Raw genomic sequence first — 23,520 nt, 5'->3', positions numbered from 1 at the left:
AAACCTTATGTTTTCAATAATTGGCACACTTTTTGTTCATCCGTCATATGGTTACTCAAAATTGAATTTTTAGATTAGTTTAATTATTTAATTCCAGATAAAAATACTTCAATAAATGAAAATTGGCAAACATTGAATATACAAAGTTATCCTAAAAAGTCTATTGTTGATAATTTCATCCTGATGTTATAGGCTCTAGCATACTGATCGATCACTGCACTTTTGACAATTTCCGTGCTGATATGAATATGCATTAAAGCAAGGCCATTGAGTCTCTCGCTTGTCATGGTTGATCGCAAATAGGTTTTTAAGAGTTTGAAAGAGCTGAAAGTCTTGTAATTCTCTTAATAAGGTTGTTTGGTGGTATTCTGTGTTTCCGTGAAATTTACATTCACCATTTACCTTTACCAAATTCTGTGTCCGAGATTGTGGTCAGTAGCGAACAAAACGCAAAATTTGCAGTAAATTCGGTCGGTGAAGTTAAATAGACAATCCATGGGTAATAGTGCAACCACGCATATTTGAAGCATCTTTTAAACCCGTAAATCTCGTTTAGGAAAGGAAAAAAACTATGATAAGTGGTTGCCAGTTTTCAATTAGAATGCTATACATATCAGCACTAGGTACAGATGTGGAAATAAAGTTTGCAATATCCTTAGATTCAGCAGGTGTCGCAGCAGTTGCAGAATTTAATAAAAATAATAAAAAAAAAATTATGGATATTATAGAGTGAGAAAGTATTTTTCTTCAAATCAAGCTATCGGAAAACGTCGTTTTAATTATTAAACCAACAAAGCAATAAAATATAGGATAGCAGTTCAGTTTCTTGTATATTCCTCCATTAATTGTGGAGCACTACCCATAAGGTATAATTGTAGCAACTATATACACCTTAGAACATAAAGAAACATTTAATTATGTACAGATGACTGAATTTAGGCAATAATAATTACTAAATAATCATAAAATTTTAAAAATAATATTCATAATGTGCTGAGGTGTAAGAATAAGTTAAGTAAGAACTGGATATATTTACAAATAAGAATTTAGAACTTAAGTGGTCTTAAATTAAACTTTCTTATAATTGTTAGTTAAAGGTGCTATACGTACATCAGAATTTATAATGAGAAGGTTATTTTATAAGGCTTATGTAAAAGGGATGGGGTTTAGAACAATTCATCATATATACATAAGTTTTCCTTCACAGTTTAAATTTCCCTTTTTCGGATCTTATCATTATTCTTTAAAGGTAACTGGATATCTTAAATCTTTGCAAAAATTTTTATTTAATTTAGGGTCTAATAAGTCATAAAATAGTCAGACGGTAAAGGAGGGAACTATTTTATTTTAAAAAAGTTTACTTATACTTATACTGTACTTGTGTTCAAGTTTTTTTTATCCTTTTTGTGCGCAGCATGTGCATCTCGTAGCACATATTTCTAGCCAGAGTTTCAATGTTTTTATACACAGTTGAGTAACAGTTTATGTCCTTGCTAGTACAGTCCATAATGAGCTGCAGTAAATTCCCTTCTTGTATGATCTTCTTGTATGTTGAGGTATCAATGTCATCCATTGTCTGTTCGATTTTTGAGCAATATTTAGATCTTATTTGCTCCAATTCTTTGCAGCGTAGAATAAAATGTTCTAGATCTTCATTTTCCTGTTCACAGATTGTACATATCGGGTTAACTTTCGGATCGAACTTAGCTCTTTTGGCTTGTAATATGTACGTTTGAGTACTTATTTTTGCTTTTATTTCTCCTGCCTTTACATCTTTACTATTGTTTTTTACGCTTTTCCATATATTGTGTGCTTCATTTAATGGATTGTTCTGTATCTCTATGTATTTAAGTGATGTTTTTTCCATTTTTTCATAATGACATTCATTTTTTCAGTATTCCTTGATCTTTATTCCTACTAGTCTTTTCCATTCGATTTTCTTAAGTGGTTTTTCTATGTAGTAACTACTAGATTTCAAATTGTATTTTGATAGAGTTTTTCCACTCTGTTGATAAAGTCTTTTCCTCTTTGGTCTGAGAATGCTATTTGTCGACGCAGAATTTCACATTCTATGGTTCCTGAATTTCGAACAATATTCATGAAGAAGGTAAGTAGATTTTTGTCTAATGTGATGGCAATAGGTTCTGCTCCTACCAGGGTATAGACAGCCGTATTTGCTGTATTATTTGGAAGCCCTTGAAGGATTTTTATCTCTGCCAGTTCTAGCATATCCTTTTCTTTTGCAAGTAAGTTCATCACCTCAAGTCCGTAGATGCTTCTTGGTACTGCATATGTTCTCCATAGCTTGTATGCGACCATGGGTGAGAATCCCCTTCTGACATGTAAACCAGCTCCGTATACCGGCTGTATATTGTTGCCCTGCCGGTTCTTATTCTTTCAGAGATATTTGCCCGGTTTTGCTCGTTTCTTTTGATACCTAGATGCTTGGTTTCATTGGTTATATTGATGTCATCGTCTTCGAATTGCAGTGTTGTTATGTTTGAGCCTTTTGCATTATATAAAACAGCTTCAGATTTAGTTGGATTGATTTTAACTAGATCTCTGCTTGTATGGTGCTGTACTATGTCTAATATTCCTTGTGCGTCTGCAGTACTATTTGCCAGGACAGCAATGTCATCGGCACATGTGGGTGCAGGGACTTGTATATCACCAATACATGCTCCAAGTCCACTTTTTAAAATGCTATCCAGTATGACGTTGTTGTAGCATTTATATAGCGTTGTAGATAGTTTTGCACCTTGTTGAATTCCTTGTAACACCATTACATCTTCTGTACATTGACCTTCCCATTTAACCTTAATGATCATGCCTTTATACAAGTTTCTCAGTAGTATCCAGAGTCTTCCTTTTATTCCATAATGGTACAACTTGTTGAATAGTATTTCATGGTTTAGTTTGTCAAATGCTTTTTCTGCATCAAGAGTTATTAAAATCATCAGTATCTTGAATTTCTTACTTTCTTCGATTGCTTCTGATGTGAGGAAAGCTGCACATAGTGATGACACTCCTTCTGTAAAGCCTCTTTGCAAGGAGTTTTGTATGTTATTAAATACAGAGTCAACTCTATCCTTCAGTATACTTTGTAATATTTTTGCAAAGGTTTTAGTCACAGTTATTCCTCTATAGCTAGATGGTAATGTTTTGTCTTTTTCTTTCTTTAGGATTGGTGTAAGAATCCCTGTCTTTAGGAAGATTGGTACATCCAGATATGTTAAAATTAAATTTAGCAAATGTACTATAAAGGGAGTTAACTCATCCATCCCATATTTGTAGTGTTCTGCCGAAATTCCATCCTCATCCGGTGCTTTTCCTGCTTTAAGATTTTCTGTAGCTTTATTAACCTCCTTTACATTGACATGATCAATGCCTTGACCTTTTTCCCTTTCTATGGATTCTATTATATTGTTTTGTATTTCTACAAGCTCTAGCTTTTCAGTGTCAAAATTTTCTTCTAATGTTGACGTAGCTAGTTGTTGGAAATGTTCTTGCCAAATGTTCATTATGCTTGGTCCATCTTCTGCAGTCTTTTCATTAAGTTTCAGTATCTTGGTGTTAGTAAGTGGTGTTTTTCTTTGCATGTTAATAAGCTTGTAAAAAAGTTTTGTGTCTGCATTTGAAGCTTTCATAATTTTTCCCGCTGTTGATTCTCTCTGAGAGGCATAAGCTTGTCTTTGTGCTTTTCGAAGTATTCTTTTTGCAGCTGTCATTTTGATTTTGAGCTCGTTACTTCTTTCTTGTGGTGCTCCATGTTGCCTCCATACTTTATATGCATATTTTGATTGCTTTGATGCCTTTTCTATTTGTTCATTCCAGATCGCCTTTCCCTTTGATTTGATTTTGATTTTTCTTCTATACTTTGGGATTGCCGCTTCTCCGGCTCTATGTAGCAATTTTTCTAGATTTCTTATATCCTGCTCAATGATTCCTTTTGATTTTTGCATGAGGTTTGGTAGGTCTTTATTGATGATTTCCTTATAAATTTGATGGTCACAGTCAGTCCATTTAGGTTTTGCTATGATAGTTGTTGCTTTTTCCCTTACTTTTTTCAGTTGGCTATTCAGTGTCAGAATAACAGGTACATGGTCCGAGGTATTCTCTAGGTCAGTATCAAGGACATCTATTTGTCTGATTTTATTTATTATTTCCGAGTTACTTTTGTAGAGGAAGTAATCAATTTGTCCTTTCGATTTACCATTCTGGTGATAAAATGTTTCTTTTAATGGGCATTTCTCAGTATTTCCGATACATTTTTCCTTGCAGAAAGTTTGTAGAATTTTATCATGAGGTGTAGAGCTTCTATGGAGTGACCCGTTCATGTCTCCACATACTATAATTTCGTGTGTATCTTTATATTTCTCTATCATTTCATCAATTTGAGCCAAAGTGTCTCTGTATTCGATATCTGCATTTTTGTTATCTGATGGCATATATACATTTATAAGACATATTGGTTTGTCTCCTTGTTGAATATGTATGGCTTGTATTCTATTTCCACCGTCTATCAGTTCCTTTATATTTTCATTAATTTCTTTTTTTCCAGATTATGGCTACTCCACCATATCCTCTTTTCAATGATACGTTGAAATCAGGGTCGTCATTATCATCAACGCTTTTAGCTATGTATCCGCTATTTTCAGCAACTTCAGCTATGATTTTCTTTTCCGCATTGAAGAGCCAGTGTTCTTGAATGCATAACACCTGTACATCCCTTAACAAGTTTTTGATATAGAGAGCGTTTGACTTCACATTTTGTACATTGAGTGTACCTATAATGATATCCTCCCTTTTATCTTGTTTGATCGGCCGCTGCCTAAAAAATGATTTGGTTTCTTTCTATTCCCATCTTCTTTTGTGGTAAAGGTTGTGGAGCTATCCTATATTGCTGTCTGTATAAATGTGCATTTTGTATCATGTTAGTGTTGATACTGCCAGTTGGTATACCTCTATAGCCAGTGTAATAGTGGCTGCTTTGGCCATTTGCAGGTATAGCCTGTATTCTGCTATTGTGGTACATTGGCGCTTGTATATGGCCATGATTTATTCTGCTCTGCTCTGTTGGTATCTGGCTATAGTGTGGAGGTGCCAAATGATTCATGAATAGTGGATTGGCTTGATTAGGAATCCTGGATTGCTGATTTGTTAGCTGTACGCCAGTATGCTGATCACTCATTTGGTGTTGGTTTGTGTTCCTAGTATTATCCATATTCTGGTTATAAGGATAATATTCATGACTTCCTGGTCTTTGCCACATTCTTAGTTCTTTCTGTAGTTCCATTATTTGCAGATTATTTCTTAATTCATTCATTTCCATTTGATGTTTAATTCTTAGGTCTCTATTTTCCAGTTCTAGCCTGAAGTTGTTCAGCATCATATCTACTTTGTTTATAGTCTGCTCCTGCGAGTTGTTGCTACAGTTACAATTTGGTTGATAGGATTTTAAATTACCTTTGTCAATGGTGCTTTCTTCTGTTTGCATCCTAAGTAGATTGATTGTATTTCTATAGTCTCTATTGGTATCTTCCATTATGACTAGTCTTGCTCTGCATTGTGCTAATTGATCTTCCAGCTGTTGAGTAGTTTCATTTATATTTTTGCACTTTTTTTTATTGTTGATAGAAATAAGAAGGTGTGGTATGAGTGCCAATGAGACAACTCTCCATCCAAGTCACAATGTGTAAAAAGTTAACAATTAAAGGTAAAAGTACGACCTTCAACACGGAGTCTTGGCTCACACCGAACAGCACGCTATAAAGGGCCCAAAAATGACTAGTGTAAAACAATTCAATCAGGATAACCAACGGTCTAATCTAAATAGAAAAATGAGAAACACGTATGAACCACAACAACAAACGACAACCACTGACCAACAGGTTCTTGACTTAGGACATCTGCAAACAATTGCAGCGGGTTTAAACGTTTTAAAAGGCGCCAACATTCACCCTAACCTGAAATAGTAATGCAACATTACAACATAGAAAGACACACTATAAAACAACAATTGAAATGGCTTAACTCAATCAAAAGATATATTAACGAATACAAGTAAACATATACTGAACGAATAAATTTGATCTATGACACAATATAAATACAATTTTAAATAAAAAAGGGGGAGATGTTAAACAATGTCAAAAAGACAACTATAACCTTGGTGAAAATGGCGTTAAATAAAATAACGAATACAGGTAAGTTTAATATCATAATTTGAAATATTTTAGAAAAAAATGAACACATGTTTCTCATCGAACTTAAAATAAAGGATACCGCATGAACAGTTGAGTCTTGACTTGACAATTAAGTTTGGTTGAGAACAAAATTTTACGACAAAAGGGATAATTTCAACTTCCCAATTGTGAACTTTCCATTTCTACGTTGAAATATTACAGCAGCGCTTGCATATGGAGTATATATCTTCCAGTTGATACGATATTCCAGAGCTTGCGTTTCTTATCATATCTTTCATGGTTAATGCTTACGAGGAAGCTATCGAACCTAGGGTTCCATGTAACCCCTTCGAAAGATTTACGGACGCCATTGCGAGTTGAGTGACTGTTATTGAATATCTTTGTCACAGGTGATCACGGATATATATTCCTATTGTCGTTACCAAAATCCCAATTGTGACACCACTGGATTTGTACTCATCATGTCGGGTGTCACCTTTTTGATCAGGTTCTGATTACCCTTACGCACCACCTACGATCAACCGTAGTCTTGTTGACAAGAGGTTCGTATTGCTCTTGCCTTTGTTTTTAATGTTGTACGTTTTAATTTTTCAAAGTCTGTTGTTTCTACCGGTAACAGTCTTGTCCATTAGTTGTCCTTAAAAAATTGTTTTAATTTCAAAATGTTCTTTGGTCAAGTCTTATTGTTAGCAAATTTACATGACGAATGGTTTACACATTTTATATTCACTACGTTACACTTACCTGATAGGTTAACATAATTGGATATTCTTTCCGGTATTTGGTCATATCTCGCTCAAGCGCTTATCTGATCTTTTATAATCAATTACATCTATACCAGTTAAGCGCTTGGAACCTCAGTCTTCTTTCCGGCGAAAATCCAGCCGGTCGTGTTTTCGCTCTGAGAAAATACATTGAATTTGTTTAGTTTATGATATAGTAGTCATAAATTTTTTGCATGATGGCAGAAGCCGCTATGAACGGTTCGAATAGCGAAGACGACGTTTGCAGGAGCGTCCCAGTTTGTCAACTGACGCGAACGAAACGACAAAGATGGCTGCACGTATTTGTTCTTCTTCTTCGTCTAAGAAGAGCAAATGCTGTCTACTAAGAAAAAAAGACGACCAGCTAGACGCTTTAGAACAGAAATGGGAAAGCAGGTTTGCCCAATTTGATTCAAGGTTAGATAAAATATGTAATTTTATAGAAACTAGACAAAACCCTGGCACTTCGGGTGAGCAGGTTCAAAATGTGTCTACATGTAATCAACAGGATAGCGGCTCTTCGGGAGTGCGCAGACCTTTACAAGAAACACAAACTCCTGATATAAATTTTCCTACAGATAATGATGCAGAGGAAAATTTACATGAAGATGTTATGTCTTTGGCCCCGGGTCGTTCAGAGAGACTTAATATTGGGTTATTCTCAGATGAAGAAGATGGGACTGCAATGAGAAGTGACACTGAAAACCATAATACGGTAGCTAGATTCAGTAAATATTTAAAGTGTCAAGAAACCGAGGAAAAAGACTCTGGTATTGACAATCTCAAACAGTTATTTGGCGACGACGCCAAAACTAAATCAGTTTCTACGTCAGTTGGCCTTGTTTTAGACAAGGGTCAAATTGAGATTCTTTCTGAATCATGGCATTGTGAAAACCCAGAAAAGATAACTGCATATAATGAACAATACAAGTGTTTTTTTCCAATTCATGAAAGTTCTGAGAAACACTTAGATATACCTAGTCTTGATAGTTTTACATCAGACTTGTTGGTTAAAAAACATGATTCAAAAGCCTTTTCAGTATCTAGTAAGAAAAAGACTCTATATTCACCTTATTTGAAATCAGTAGAGAAATTGGCATATCAAGGACAATCTGCTGCAAAAATGGGTATTGTTTCATCGTCTTATATTCAGCAGGCTTTAGGTACGCTCTTTGAAACTCTATTAGACAAAGAAGTGAATATGGATGGAGCAGTACAACAAGTTCGTGATATATTTGCTATGTCAACGAAAAGTGTTGATCAGGTTGCAAGAGCAGGTGCTTTTCATCACCTTATTAGAAGAAAACTAGTAATGGAAGATACTGGGTTAAATGATATTAAAGAACTCAAAAATACGTTAATTTCTTTTCCACTTTCAAGCAGTGGAGTGTTAGGTGAAAAGTTTGAACAAACATTGAAAAATAGGATAGAAAAAGATAAACAACTTAAGGAATTGCTTCCTGAGTTACATATTGGAAATAAACCTGGGTCTTTTCTGGGGAAAAGGAAAAATATTACTTCTAATGATTGGCTAGCAAAACGTGTGAAACCAAATGTTGATCAGAACAGTTTTAAATCAACTCCAAGTACTGTTACAAGACCTGACAAGAGTGACAATAAGTTTGAGAAAACAGGAACTTATTTTGTCCCTCATGGGGGCAAACAGGGACAAAACCAACAAAGAAAATGACTATTTAAAGGTAAGCAATATCATGGCTTGTCATCCGGAGATACCTGTTGGGGGACGTCTAATTTTTTTTCTGAAAAAATGGGAACAAATAACAGGCGATCAATGGGTACTTTCTGTAATCAAAGAGGGTTACAAACTGGAATTCTTAGAGATCACAAAGAACACAGGAATAAAATACACCTGAGTATCTGCAAAAAATCTAGACATTTTAGATACAGAAATAAAAGAGCTAGTACAAAAAAAAGCTGTAGAATATGTACCTCTGAACGAAATAGAAAATAGTTTTTACATCACATTTTTTCTTGTCCCCAAGAAAACAGGGGACATGAGACCAGTGATAAATTTAAAACCCCTCAACAAGTATCTCCGAAAACAACATTTCAAAATGGATTCACTTTCTACGGTTCTCAATCTGGTAAAACAAGGAGATTGGGGAATCAGTCTAGACTTAAAGGACGCGTATTTACATGTCCAATTTACAAAACACACAAGAAATATCTGAGGTTTTGTCTAAAAAACGTAAGAGCTCTTCAGTTCAATGCACTACCTTTCATTTCAACCTCGGCGCAAAGAATTTTTACAAAAGTTGTTGCAGTAGTAGCTTCCCATTTAAGGTCAAGGAGCATAAGACTGATAGTCTATCTAGACGTCTGGTTTCTTCTGAATCAGGAAAAAAGTCAAATAATATTAGATCAAAGTTAGTACTCAATCTCCTTGTCAAACTAGGATTCATAATAAACTTAAAAAAGTCCACTTTGGATCCATTGTAACAAACAACATACTTAGGGGCAATGTTTCATTTGGATCTGGGGATCGTTTTGCAAACAGTGGAGAGAACATCCAAATTAATAACTTCAGCCCAGACAATGATCCTTCAAGATCAATTAATAGCCAGGGATTTTCTTCAACTTTTAGGGATAATGTCATTCTGCTAAGAGATAATTCCCAATGCCAGATTACACATGAGACCTGTTCAAATACATCTGTTAAAATTTTGCAAACCAGTTTCTCAGAATCTGGAATTCAAAGTTCTAATTACTGCACATCTAAAAAGCCATCTAAAATGGTAGTTAAATCTAACCAACATAACAAAGGGCAGATCTTTGAAACATTGGGAAACCCATGCAACCATGACAACGGATACTTCGACATCAGTGGGTTGGGGAGGTCACATGTGGACTCAGATAGCACAAGGAACCTGGAACATTTCAGAGAAAAAACTTCATATCAACTGCTTAGAAATGGTAGCAGTGATAAGAACAATAAAACACTTCTTATCCCAACTGAAAGGGAAGAATGTACTAATACGTTGCGACAACTCAACAGTGGTACAATACATCAATCTTTAAGGGGGGACCAAGTCAATAATTCTTTGTCTTAAAACTTGGGAACTATGGAATTTGGCAATCAATCATCAGATTCAATTGAAAGCAGCCCACATTGCGGGCAAAGCAAACATTCTAGCGGATTTATTGTCGAGAAACAAAATAAAACACACAGAATAGACACTAGAAAAATCTATAGTGAAAAAATATTCCTAAAGCTAGGATCACCAACAATAGGTATGTTTGCATCAATCCACTACAAACAAACTCAAAGTTTTTGCACGTGGTTTCCTCACAATCAAGCTTATGTTCTAGACGCAATTCCACGGCAGAATCTGTTCGGATATGCATATCCTCCAATATGCCTTATTCCAAAAATTTTACAACACATGTCCCAGTACAGGTGTCAAATTCTAATAGCGCCACATTGGCCAAAAAGACCATGGTACCCAGACCTGTTAAAATTATTAGTAGATTACCCTTTAAAAATTCCAATTCAAAGCAATCTTTTACACCAGCCAGAATCAAGGATTTATCATCCCAATTCAGAAATATTCAATCTAACTGTATGGCCTTTATCAACAGTCTTTAAAAAGAGAGGCTTTTCTAAAGATACTAGACAATTATTATCTGCCTCATGGAGAGCAGGAACTCAAAAAGATTACTCTGGCTAATTCAAAAAATTCTGTAGCTGGTGTAATGAAAGGGAAATTGATCCCTATACTACCTCTTTGACAGAGGTAGCAGATTTTTGACAGGTCTGTTTACTAGTGGACCTTAATATAGAACAACAGCTGGATATAGTCCATGTTATCTACAGTCTTACCACCTATAGAAAAAATTCCTGTAGGCCAACATCCATACATAATAAGACTTTTAAAAGGTGTATTCAATTCAAGACCCCCTAAAATTAAACTTCTACCAGAATGGGATCTTCTGAAAGTTTTAGACAGTTACAAAAACGTCCGTTTGAACCAATGAAAAACAGTGCTTTAAAATATGGTACTTGGAAAACTATTTTCTTATTTGCTATTACTACTTTCAGACGCTGTAGTGATCTTCAAGCATTAAGAATAGGAGATGGTAATATTAATGTACATAGTACTGGTGTTTTTTTTTCATAAGAGAAGGTCTTTCAAAACAGGATCGTCCTGGACATATTGGTTCCAAAATATTTGTTCCAAGTTTTAAGGACAACAAAATATTGAATTCGAAGTGGTCATTGTGTTATTATTTGAAAATGACAGATAATTTCCGTAATTGTGACAGAAGTAATAGCAAATTGTTTTGAAGTGTAAATAGTCCGCATAACCCCGTTTCTAGCCAGACGATTTCGAATTGGATTGTTCAAACTATTCAATTAGCATATAATGACATGGGCCCTGTTTAAGGGGCCGTCTATGAAATATATCATGGAGGCAGCAGACTGGAGTAGAGAGTCTACTTTTACGAAATTTTATTTGAAAAACCTAGAACCGAGCGCTTTATCTTAATTGTTTAATAAGAAAAAAGAAAGAAAAAATATATAAAAATAAACATTAAAAAATATTGTACATTTATGAATATATACTGAAATCCTCATTTCCGACGAGATGCTATGGAATTTTAAATGATGAATAAAAGACTAAAAAGTGTATGAATGATCGAACTACAGAATATTCATTTTAATATTAGTGTAAATAAAGGATGATAGTTTACATGAAGAAGAGGAGGAATGATTTTATTGTTTTAATAATGTACAGTGAATATATATAAATTGAACAAGAAATTACTACCAACAACAGAACTAAGAACTGCTCTGAATTCTGGATATATCCAATTATGTAAACATATCAGGTAAGTGAATATAAAATTATATAATTTGGTTCACAAATTTGAATTTTGTGAACGGAGTTACACTTACCTGATATACTACCCACCTCCTCCCCTCGGTAATTTCTTTTGGTGAATTCAGCTGGATTTTCGCCGGATAAAACTGAGGTTCCAAGCGTTTAACTGATATAGATGTAGATGATTTTTAAAAGATAAGCTAAACGCTTGAGCGAGATATGACCAAATACCGGAAAGAATATCCAATTATGTAAACCTATCAGGTAAGTGTAACTCCGTTCACAAAATTCAAATTCGTGAACCAAATTATATAATGTTTTGTAATGTTTAAGGGTTGAATAAGATTCAATGTCCAATCCTCTATTGCATGGTGTGTAGTTACATGATATATCTTATCAACATTTTTTTAATAACGATTATTCTAATGTTAAATGGGAATCAACTTAGTTATTTACCAGAAGTTGTCTAACCAATTTGTCGTCTTTGCAGATATGGTACATGCTCTACTAAACACTTCAGTCGAATCCAAAAATAAGACAAGAAGTGCATAATGTCATTAGGTACTGACAAATGATGAACGATTCGATGAATATTTTGTACGTGTGGTAGGAGGACGGATTGACCGACGAACGAACCAAAAACAATGATAATTTGCTAACTTGGAGTTTCAACAGCTATAGATCTAAAAAAAAAAGATGCACTGTTATAAGGTTACCAAACGAACTTCGTAATGTCATAATTTGATCAGATTTTTTGAAAATGTCAAACATTCGAATATTTGTCACAAATAAACTGAATTATCGGTCTCACTTCATAAGAAATGTACGAATGTTTCTCAAATTCTATTTACACTTTAACTAATATAGAGGAAAAACATAAGCTCTGTCGTACACATTAACGGATAGTAAAATTTATTTTTGAAGTCTAATGAGACAGTATGTAAAGCCAAATATTTCATCTACTTTATTCTTAATTGTGTTGTGTACGGGCACGTGTCAATTCAAACCCTATCATATATGCAAATTGTGTTTCATAGAAAAAGACATTTGCAAGACGGCTTAGTATTTAATAAAATAACAAATGTGACGGAACGAGACATTTCCTAATGATAATGAAATTGTGTTCCTGTGTTATTTACAGAAGATATATAATTTAAAGAATGATACATTTGTTATTATTTTACGACTGAGATAAACTTGTACGTTACTGTTATCGGAAGTCCATTACTTATAGAGACTTTTGTTATATATATTACATGTAGCTACATGTGATTCAATTTTAATAGTTTCAGAAACTGATTGAGACAATACACAAGTTTAGAGTAAAAATATCGATTTTGTCCATAAAAATTTCGATTTCATAAAACAGTATTTTTATACCTGTGACGTTGTCTTTTCGAAATTTAAAGGACAAACAGCGAAATTGTATTTGCACATTTTTCTTACATGTATGATATAGCGATTGGGGAGAATTTTTCCTGTCTGAATTTTTCATACAGCACGAATCACAATATCTTTATTCGTAATAAAAGCATCAAAACGTGACACGAATGCGCTCATCAGCTGTGATGAGATGAAGTATAGCTGTTTTACTCTCAGTGCATTACAAGACGAGAACATGAATATAAACCCTACTTTGTACTAGATGTAATACCACCAAATCATAGTACGTCACTGACATCCGGTTTCATACGAAAAAGGATCGAAAAAAATATTCCCTTGAATTTGACAGATGTATGAAATTAATTATACATTTCATTGAAGTAAAACAAATCTGAGTCATAAACATATATCTTAGGTGTTTCATTGTACAATTCTTTTTTTATTTGGTGTTTCTATAAAATATTTTGGAAACTTGATGTTACATGGTTACTCAAGCTTGTAAACAGGGGAAAAAAGGGTGAAATTTGATTGGTTAACTTCCAGTGATGGTTATTATCTTATATGCTATGAAATGTTATGTGAAATTTTGTCTGTAGTACTGGACAGGATAAAACTTTACTTATGTCAAGTATTTCTGTATTTGAAACAAAGATAAATTCTGCACAATCTTTTGAAAAGTGCCAATTTAACAAAGACTAATAGGGGAAAACAATGGTGCATGGTATTACTCCTACTAGACCGACACGCTGATGCGGTTTTTAAGATGCTAGTTCACAAAGTAACAGTCCACAGGAAGACATATGAGCCGATAAGTCTTTACTCTTACTCCTAAAAGCCAAGTGCTTAGCGTAGAATTAGAAAATACCAATTTTCAAGTCTTTGGTTTAATCAGGCCGGATTCGAACCTTCTACCTCTTGCACTCGAGGCGATTACGCTACAACGAGACCACTAGGCCTTGGGAATTATTAGACAAATGACAGTGTAAATGAGAATATTGTTGTATTTTTTAATAATTTTTGATTGCAAGTCACAAATCATAATGATTTGTTTTACTAGTACATGTACGATGTTACTATATCATAAATATCCTTGATCATAATCTCACTAACAATTTTTAAATTTACTTCCAGTTCTATCAAATATTAGAATAGGTGTGTGACATCATTGGAAATATCGAAATAGAATTAGAGCATAATCGAAATAGAATTAGAGCATAAATGAAGCTTACTCGTCGATTTTATTTCAGACTACAAGACATTCTGTACAAACAAAGTGACACAAACGTTATCAAACCACAGTGTTCTCTTCATGGAACAACTTTTTTTTATCATTGTTATGTCTTTATTTCTTTCTTTATCTTAAAAATGTGCTAATAGGGTAACGTTTCTAGTACTTTATGTTCAATTGATTCCAAAAATTATGCATATATATTCTGAGAGTATGGAAATTGCAATAATAATCGAATAGCCCTAGATGTTCATTTACGGTAGTGATGGAAATTTTTAGACAAACGGCTCGTTTTTATAAGACAAACAGTCGTTTATGTTCTTTTACTGTAATAAATGTCAAAATAGTATTCTTTATCGAATATTTGATTGCACGTTTACAAACGCTTATTATATATGATTATAATTACAGATTTGTTGTTCTGAACACACCAAATTAATAACACAACAAATACGTTTTGTATTTACGTGAGACATCTTTATTAGATAAATTACTGTACGTACAGTAATGCCTTTGTGCTTTGCAACTTATTCTAAAATTCCAGGATTATATTTTCTGTAAATAATGTTTTATCATAAACAATGCATTCTAATCGCAGCAGTTTTTCATATCTTTACATTATACGTGAATTTCACGAAAAGTTGTTTGTATTTCATACATTTGTGTAAGGCGATCGAACTTTTGTGATATATCACGGTAAACTTTTTATGATTTCTAAATCCCAAGTGTTGACCATGAACTTATTTATTAATAAATAATAAAAAATTGGTAATACTTTACATTGTACTATTGATGATTGATTTTCTAAAAAAAAGAAGAGTAAAGATTTTATATTACTTTTTAAAATACAGCAATTATTTCTTTACATTTTATATATCGTCAATTTATTGGTAATCCGATAACGACTTACTGTGCTCCTCGTCAGAAATATCGATTCCTTTATTTTTAGTTATCACATTCAATCGTTAAACTGATTCAGAACATATTTTTTTAAATACACTGCACTGATAATGAATTTTTTACTTAGAAATACAGCAAACGATATAATAATTTTAAACGTAATAGTAGCCGTCCAAGCGGATACCATGTAAGGTCTACGAGGTTTCTTTTACTTAATGCAAATACTCTTTGGTGCAGCGTCATCGAGTATTGTTTTACTTAAGCTGTGGTTAATCATGTTCTATGTTCTATCGATTAAACTGAATAGTGTTATTTCATTTGATTTTTTGTAATTCTACTGATCTAATATAGAGGGGTTGATTGAATAATACCAAAATTTTGAACTTCTGAAACGTTAGTGTTTGGTGCAATTTCTCTTGGGAGCTGGTCGTTTGTTTGTGACACTTGTTTGTTATTGTTGACTCTTTTTTCTCATTGAGACGATGTCTTTTTTTATTATACTTTGTTGAAGGGTTGCTATATCGGCGTTAAACACAAATATTTTCATTTCTTTCTTGTCAATTCATTTTGACAATAAATTTATAAAAATCGAGTTTTATTACACATATTCTTTTAATGACGATTCTTAATCATTCTTAACAACTGTTATAAATACAAATGGTGAAACTTTTTATTATTTGATTATTGATGGTAAGTAGCCTGTAACTGATAGATAAAAAAAATTGAAAGCACTTAATTGTAGTTAATCGAAAGAAGTTATTCATTATCATACATACTGATAAATTTGTCTTAAAAAAGTACGCAAGCTGTTAAACCTTGACCAAATTAATCAATCAGAATAAGAAGCATTTTAAAAGTAACAATAAATACCTCGGATTAGTATGCGTAATGTCTTCTTTAAAAATTGTTTATAGATGCAGTAGTGAATGAATAATTAATTAACTTGTTCACTATCATAAAGTTTAGGCGTTTGTTTAATCACCATCACAAACGTAGACATTGTTGTATATATTAATTTGTTTCTGTCAATCTTGCAGGTTTTGTGATGTTATCGTTGTAACTCTTGTGAGTATATGTCCAATCAGAAGCTTACAGTATCACCTTTAGGTTAATAAGCGTCTGTAACTGTTACTTGAATAAGGAAAAGTACATATTTCAAATGCATATAATGTTGTTTCTTCGTTTATAAAATTCTTTTTATTCTAAATCTTAACTTAAAATTTCCAAAAAGTCTGACAAAGGTAATGCTTTTCAAAACGCTGTATGGTGCATAAATGCACACAGTTTTGCTGCAGGTGATTAGATCAGTGGCGATAACTACGAATATTTTTCATTCTTTTTTTTAAGATCACTTGAATTGTCATATTTAAAAAAAGGGGGAAGATACCAAGGGAACAGCTAAAACCAAGAGTCAAAGATAAACAAGCAAAACCATAGCCAAAAGAAAAACGGCAAACAGAAGTAGACAGAGATTTGACAGATGTGATCCATCATGTTGTTATAGCAAGTACACATTCGGTGATAAGTCGTATTCGATGGTGATGATACTTCAATCAAGGAACGGAGGACTCAATTGTTGGTTTGACAAGAGGAACATATCCATGGTCATCTGTGACACTAATATTTAAGGATGTCAACGAATACGTAAGTATCGATCGGTTCTACCAAGTATCGAATATCAAAGTGATACTCGACTAATTGGTGACCCGATGACGTTGTACCTTTATTTTCATAAAATTGATTTTCTCGGTAATTTACTGATTAATCACGATAATTGAAATATGTTTGGTATGATTGTCCTTAATTTTCGTTTCAAATGCCTCCAAAACCTTCCCTTTGGAAATATTTTAAACGAAGTATTGACAGTAAACTATAAAATGTCAATTTTGTAAAGTTGACTTAACGTATTTTGGGGAAACCACAAACATGTTGTATCGTACTTCAGCGAAACATCCTCCTGATGAACAACACAACCTTAAAACGGCCAATTAGTACAAGTAAGGTGAATAGTGCACTTGGACATAATCATGGCCACATCGAACATGATGACACATCAGAAGCCTTCATAAACACAATTCATTTTTGGAAACGTAACTGGTTAATTGACAATAGAGTCTTTATATCAACCGTAAATTATTAAACCAGTCAAATCTCAAGACTATGTTCATTCGCGAGATGGTTTTTTTTTCTGCATTCTCAAGTACTACTCGTATTCAAAGTAATTGGGACACGTAGAGAATGTTTCCTAGTAGATGAACAATTTATATCCAATTATGCTATTCATTACAAAGGGAAAATATTACATCCTGACGACGTCCTTATTTCCGCATGAGACATCACATTGCGAGTTATGTAATATTTTGTCAAAATGCACTGCAGACAACTATACAAAGTAATGCTTGTTTATGACTGATATCTAGAAAAACTATTTCATCCTTAAGAGTTTGAGTTAATTCAATAAAAGAATGTCAGAGTCGAAATTGATGAAAATGAATGAGATTTCCAGACGTTACTCAAAATGTAATGCATATCGTTCACGCATAGAATTGGTCCCGGATGTACGTTGCTGTGGACAGCCGCTGTTTTGTTCGCTCTACTACAAATACGAATTAATTGTGTTTACCGACCAAGTTGGAAAGAATAATTTGTCTGCAAGCTTTCTAGTAAGATATTGTGGATATTACAAAAATAGTTTTATTGAACAATTCATTTATACTGCAAATTTGAGAGATTTCGAAAAGCTGACTATGGTTACTGGAAGTTGTCATCATGACGGTAACGTCATAATGTGCAACCTGTATTGTTGGGCTATTGTTCTCCGCTAACTACAAAGATAACGTCTTTAAAACAACGTTTCGCAATGGACCCAAACGATACAAAACGCTAAACAGTTAGAGTAGAAATACGTTGGAGACCGATATTAAACCCAAAACTTAGAAGTTCTGAATAAAATTCTAAATACTTTGCTTTCTATAAACCACAGAAAAGCAAAAATCGAAATGAAGGTCGAAACAAATGATGATATAAATAGCAATTATCTTCGGTTGTCCAACGCATGGAACAGACGACTAAAACAAATGGATGAAATTCAACAAGATAATAATGAAATAGAAAAAAAGCTTTGAAAGAATGGGCCACGTAGTCGAAACTGTGATCGAAAAATGCAACTAAAATAAACTTGATATCGAAAAGATTGAGGCTGATTCAAATTAGGAAAAACAAAATATAAAAGCATGCGGGAAACCATTTAACCGTCTTGCTGCCGCTTCTTTAATAGATCTTAATATAGTCGTATTTTGTGTGCCAGATAATACGACAACTGCACGTCTGTGACGTCACATGCTAAACTACGACATCATTTGATATATGACGTCACGCCCTAATTACATTTCATTAGAGAATAATTAAAGAAAAATGGTACACTGTTTAATCTTCCATATCTTTTTGAAAGAGATATAGTAATGAACAGAAGCTTGATAGTATTAAACATATGGACATATGTGTCCCTACTGCACAGCCGGTGTGGACACATGTTTCCCTCCGGAAGCAAGAGGGTTAAGGCCCTCTTGCGGCCGGACATATACATGTGTCCACACCGGCTGTGCCGGAGGGACTCGTATGTCCATATGTTTAATTCATGCAAGCATCTGTTTATTACTGTAATACTTCCATGGTATAACATATCATCTAAACGAGGAGTGTGAAGCAATGAAACACACATGCATACAAAGAAAATTAGGCATAGATTACTTGGTAACACTCGGAGATGTACATAGAGTTGGTAAACGTGGTAGAAACGGAGTACGCCCGATTGTTTACCGATTCATCTATAGAATCGAAACACGTTTTAAAACAAACCTTTCGTCTAATAGGTAGAACTTTCGGTATCAATGAATAATTCCCTCCAGAGATAGAAATTGGCGCCGCGAATTTTACCCGATAATGAAAATTGAAAAACGTCTCGGAAAGCAATTAAGGCTTGTACGTTACAAACAGTGTATCAATGGTCTGTTGTATAACCCCGAAAAGATCAAACAAAATCCAGATAACCAAGGCAGAGTAATTTCAAACCACTTAGCTCCCAATGTTTCACAACATAGAGAAGTAGCAAACAGTTCGCCTATTCATTCAAGACCCAAAAGAACCCGCTCCGAATCTGATACAATTGAAAACTCAAGAGAGGACATTTGCAACGCATTGGACAGTTTTACTAGGTGCATTGATAAACTGAAAATAACTCATCTTAATGTGTGTGGTATAAAGTCAAAATTACCGGACATGGATTTTTTAAAAAATGCAACATTTTTGTGTTTACAGAAAAAACATGAGATAATTTTGTTGTGTTAGAAATACCCCCAAGAATATGATTATTTTTCCAAAAACAGAAGGAAATTTAGAAACAAATCAGGTGGTATCCTTATAATTTTCAAAAACAGTTATAACAATTATTACGGTTTTAAAATCGGATTCCGGGTTTGTCCAATGGATTGATATTTCGAAAGATTTATTTCCCTTTGGTAAAAGTATCTTGCTTGGTTGTACTTATGTTCCGCCGGAGTTCTTAAAATATTCTTCTTACGAATCTTTTATTAAAATAGAAGAATAGTTAATAATTTCTAAACGAACAATTTAAGAAAAAATGCTAGCACGGTATTAGAGTTCATCTTACTTTAAAAGTTCTTTACATTAAATCCATTGGATGTTGGATGTGTACTGATTGATATTTTAGTCTTAGATACATGATTTTTTTTATTAGTTGTTATTGGCTTTGAACTAGCTGTCAGAAACTGCGAGTGCTCTCAGATCTGTACTTATCATCAAGTTCCCATGGGGACTAACTGTGCACCACTTATTGCGGACCTGTTTCTGTATTGTTATGAATACAATTTATGACTAAAATCAGCAAAGACCTATCGAAACAACATCTGATACAAAAAATTAATATCACTTTTAGATATATTGGCTCTCAATAATGACGACTTCAGTGTGTACACTAAAGAGATTTATCCTGATGAACTGACTTTAAATAAAGATAATACTAACAATGAACACTGCCCTTTCCTGGGTCTTGATATCTATATCTTTAACGGGAAGCTTAATACCAAAATTTATGATAAAAGAGATGATTTTTCATTTCCTATTGTTAATTATCAATTTTCAGATGCTGACGTTCCCTTGTCACCATCTTATGGTTTTTATATATCTCAACTTGTTCGATTCGCTCGTGTATGTAATAACGTATTTAATTTTAACGAAAGAAATCTATGTATTACTGAAAAATTATTACACCAGGGTTTTCGATATCACAAACTAGTCAAAACATTTACTAAATGTTATCATCGGTACAAGGACATCATTCGTAAATATAAATCAACATGCAGACATCTTATACGTTCAGGTATTTCACATCCAGTCTTTTATAGTAATATTCTTTACAAAGCACATAATTGTCGGCATTCACCTCAAAAGCTAACCAAACCTTTAAACAGACTTATTAAGAATGGATACAGTTACGATACTGTTGTCAGGTCATTAAAGATGGCATATTTTGGTTTTAATATTGATTCACTCATAGGGTCTTTGCATCGGAAATAAACACATTTATTCAAAAACCAGTTGTTGGCATGATACGGGTTATGTTCTTCTCATATATTTTATGATGGTATGATACTAAACCCCTAACGGGAGGGATTGTGCTTGATTTTCATATGATGAAGACATAATCTTTCAATCAGTTTAATTGAGGTCTGGAGCTAGCATGTCAGTAACTGCTAGTAGTCCTTTGTTAATTTATGTATCATTGTCATTTTGCTTAGTTTCTTTTGTTACCTATTCTGACATCGGACTTGGACTTCTTTTAAACTGAGTTTTACTGTGCGTATTGCTGTGCGTTTGTTTTTTCTACATTGGCTAGAGGTATAGAGGGAGGGTTGAGATCTCACAAAACATGTTTAACCCCGCCGCATTTTTGAGCTTGTCCCAAGTCAGGAGCCTGTTGCCTTTGTTAGTCTTGTATGATTTTTAATTTTAGTTCATTTATATGTTTTGGAGTTTAGTATGACGTCCATTATCACTAAACTAGTACACATTTTTGTTTAGGGACCATCTGAAGCACGCCTCCGGGTATTGGATTTTCTCGCTGTGTTGAAGACCCATTGGTGGCCTTCGGCTGTTTTCTGCTCTTCGATCGGGTTGTTGTCTCTTTGACACATTCCCCATTTCCATTCTCAATTTTATTATTGTCTTTTTTTGTTGTTAAGGATGAAGGATGGATAAATACCTTGTCACGTTTGGTCTCTGCTTTTGTTTGATGTTTTTCTACTTTGTATCGATCTGATGAGTTAAGCCCTTTTCAACTGATTTCTATAGTTTGTTCTTATGTTGTGCTATTCCACCACTGTCAAAGGTTAAGGGAGGATTGAGCGACCACAACCATGTTTAACCCCGCCACATTCTTTATGTGCCTCTCTCAAGTCAGGAGCGTGTAGTTCAGTGGGTGTCGTTGGTTCATGTCTGTCATATTTGTTTTTCGTAAATTGTTTTTTATAAATTAGGCCAGTAGTTTTTTCAATTGAATTGTTTCATATTTTTCATGTCTCGTTGGCAATCATACCACATCTCCTTATTTTTATAATCATTAGCAAAGCTTAACTTCAAATCCAAAGGCAAATCATCATGTACGTTGGAAATCAGATACGGTTAAATAACAGTTATAAACGATGATCCTCCCAACTCACTGAATGAAGTTAACAGTTTGTTGAAGAATCAGGTAATTAGTCATATTAATAACCTTTGTACATTCATAGTGAATAGCGCAACTACAGTATTTAGTGAACAACTATACATTATGGCCACCTAAATTCAATGACAAACTTTGGTTTAATGTTTATCTTTTTTATTTCGAGCTTCACTGATGAGTCTTTTGTAGAAGAAACGCCAGTCTGGCGTACAACATTTTAATCCTGGTATCTACGATGACTTTTTAAATAAAGAATTAAAAGAAAAATGAAATACATTTCAGAAGGTGAAAAGTACATAAAAAAATGATAAATCTGTTGAGATCAAAATATTTTAAACTGTACTACTAAAGAGTATAAAAATCATTAAGCAAACATTTAAGACAGTATCAAGAAAAATATGCTGCAGAGCTAAGAGCTCACTCGAAGTCTGATCCGATAATAAACTCTAGGTTAACCTTGTTTGCTTATAATCGAGCAGGTTCTACAACCGATAATTTGTTCGTATTACATTACTTAATATCACTTTATCCATCTTTTTACGTACACAATTATAAGCCTCTATCTTTGATGAGTTTTATTGGGAAAACAAACGATTCTATTGCACATTTGCAGATTTCCGCAAGCCCTTCGACACAGTATGGAGGGGAGGATTATGAAAAAATAAACTGCAAACAGTGGCATAAAGCAAAATTTTTACCGTCATTTTCAATGTTTATCTATTATAGTTGGTGCAAAAACAGCACAAATAGAACAAAAAAATCGTTCAAGGGCAATAACTCATAAAAGAAGTTAGTTGAAAGTTTGAGCCATGTTGACTTATTTGTAGATCTTATTGGGCTAAACATCTTTCTCTCTATCTATAAGATTTCTGCAAAAAAATGAAAAAAAGCTAAAAAACATTTTTCAAGGACAATAACTCATATAAGCGGTCAATTGGCAATTTCGGTTAATTGACTTATTTGTAGATCTTATTTTGCTGAAAACTTTTGCCTGTCACAATTTTTTTCTATCTATGATTATTTCTTAAAAAAAAACTGCAAAAGATTATCATGTCTTTCAAGAACAAGAACTTCTATATGGGGTTCACTGGCGAAAATATACTAAAAACTGACATTTCAGGCGATATAACTCCAAAATGGGTTGTCTGATTTCTTGAAAATATCTAAGGAGATAGACCGTGACTCGCAGATCAATTTTACCTAAATCAGATTTGCTCTAACTGCTTTAGTTTTTGAAATATAAGCCTAAAAAACTGCATTTTACCCCTATTTTCTGTTTTTAGCAATAGCGGCCATGTTTGATGATGGATCAAAATTTCGGACACACATTTTTAAACTAAGTACCCTAAGGAATATTTCGGTCAAGTTTGTTAAAATTTATCCAATACTTTAAGAGGAGATTTTTTTAAAGTTTACGACGGTCTATGACTGACGCAAAGTGATTGCATAAGCTCGC

General features: G+C 33.6%; 1 long non-coding RNA gene across 1 annotated transcript in view; it reads left to right on the top strand.

Moving 5' to 3' along the window:
- Positions 1–5,648: 5,648 nt before the first annotated feature.
- The window catches only part of LOC127709159 (uncharacterized), a 131,316-nt gene continuing 113,444 nt past the window's right edge, over positions 5,649–23,520 (top strand). Inside the window, exon 1 of the long non-coding RNA XR_007985522.1 lies at positions 5,649–5,702. This is a non-coding gene — a long non-coding RNA (uncharacterized LOC127709159). The remainder of the gene's footprint in view (positions 5,703–23,520) is intronic.

This window comes from Mytilus californianus, unplaced genomic scaffold (genome assembly GCF_021869535.1).
Source record: "Mytilus californianus isolate M0D057914Y unplaced genomic scaffold, xbMytCali1.0.p SCAF_7, whole genome shotgun sequence".
NCBI lineage: Eukaryota > Metazoa > Mollusca > Bivalvia > Mytilida > Mytilidae > Mytilus > Mytilus californianus.
This window is presented reverse-complemented; position numbering and strand designations above follow the sequence as displayed.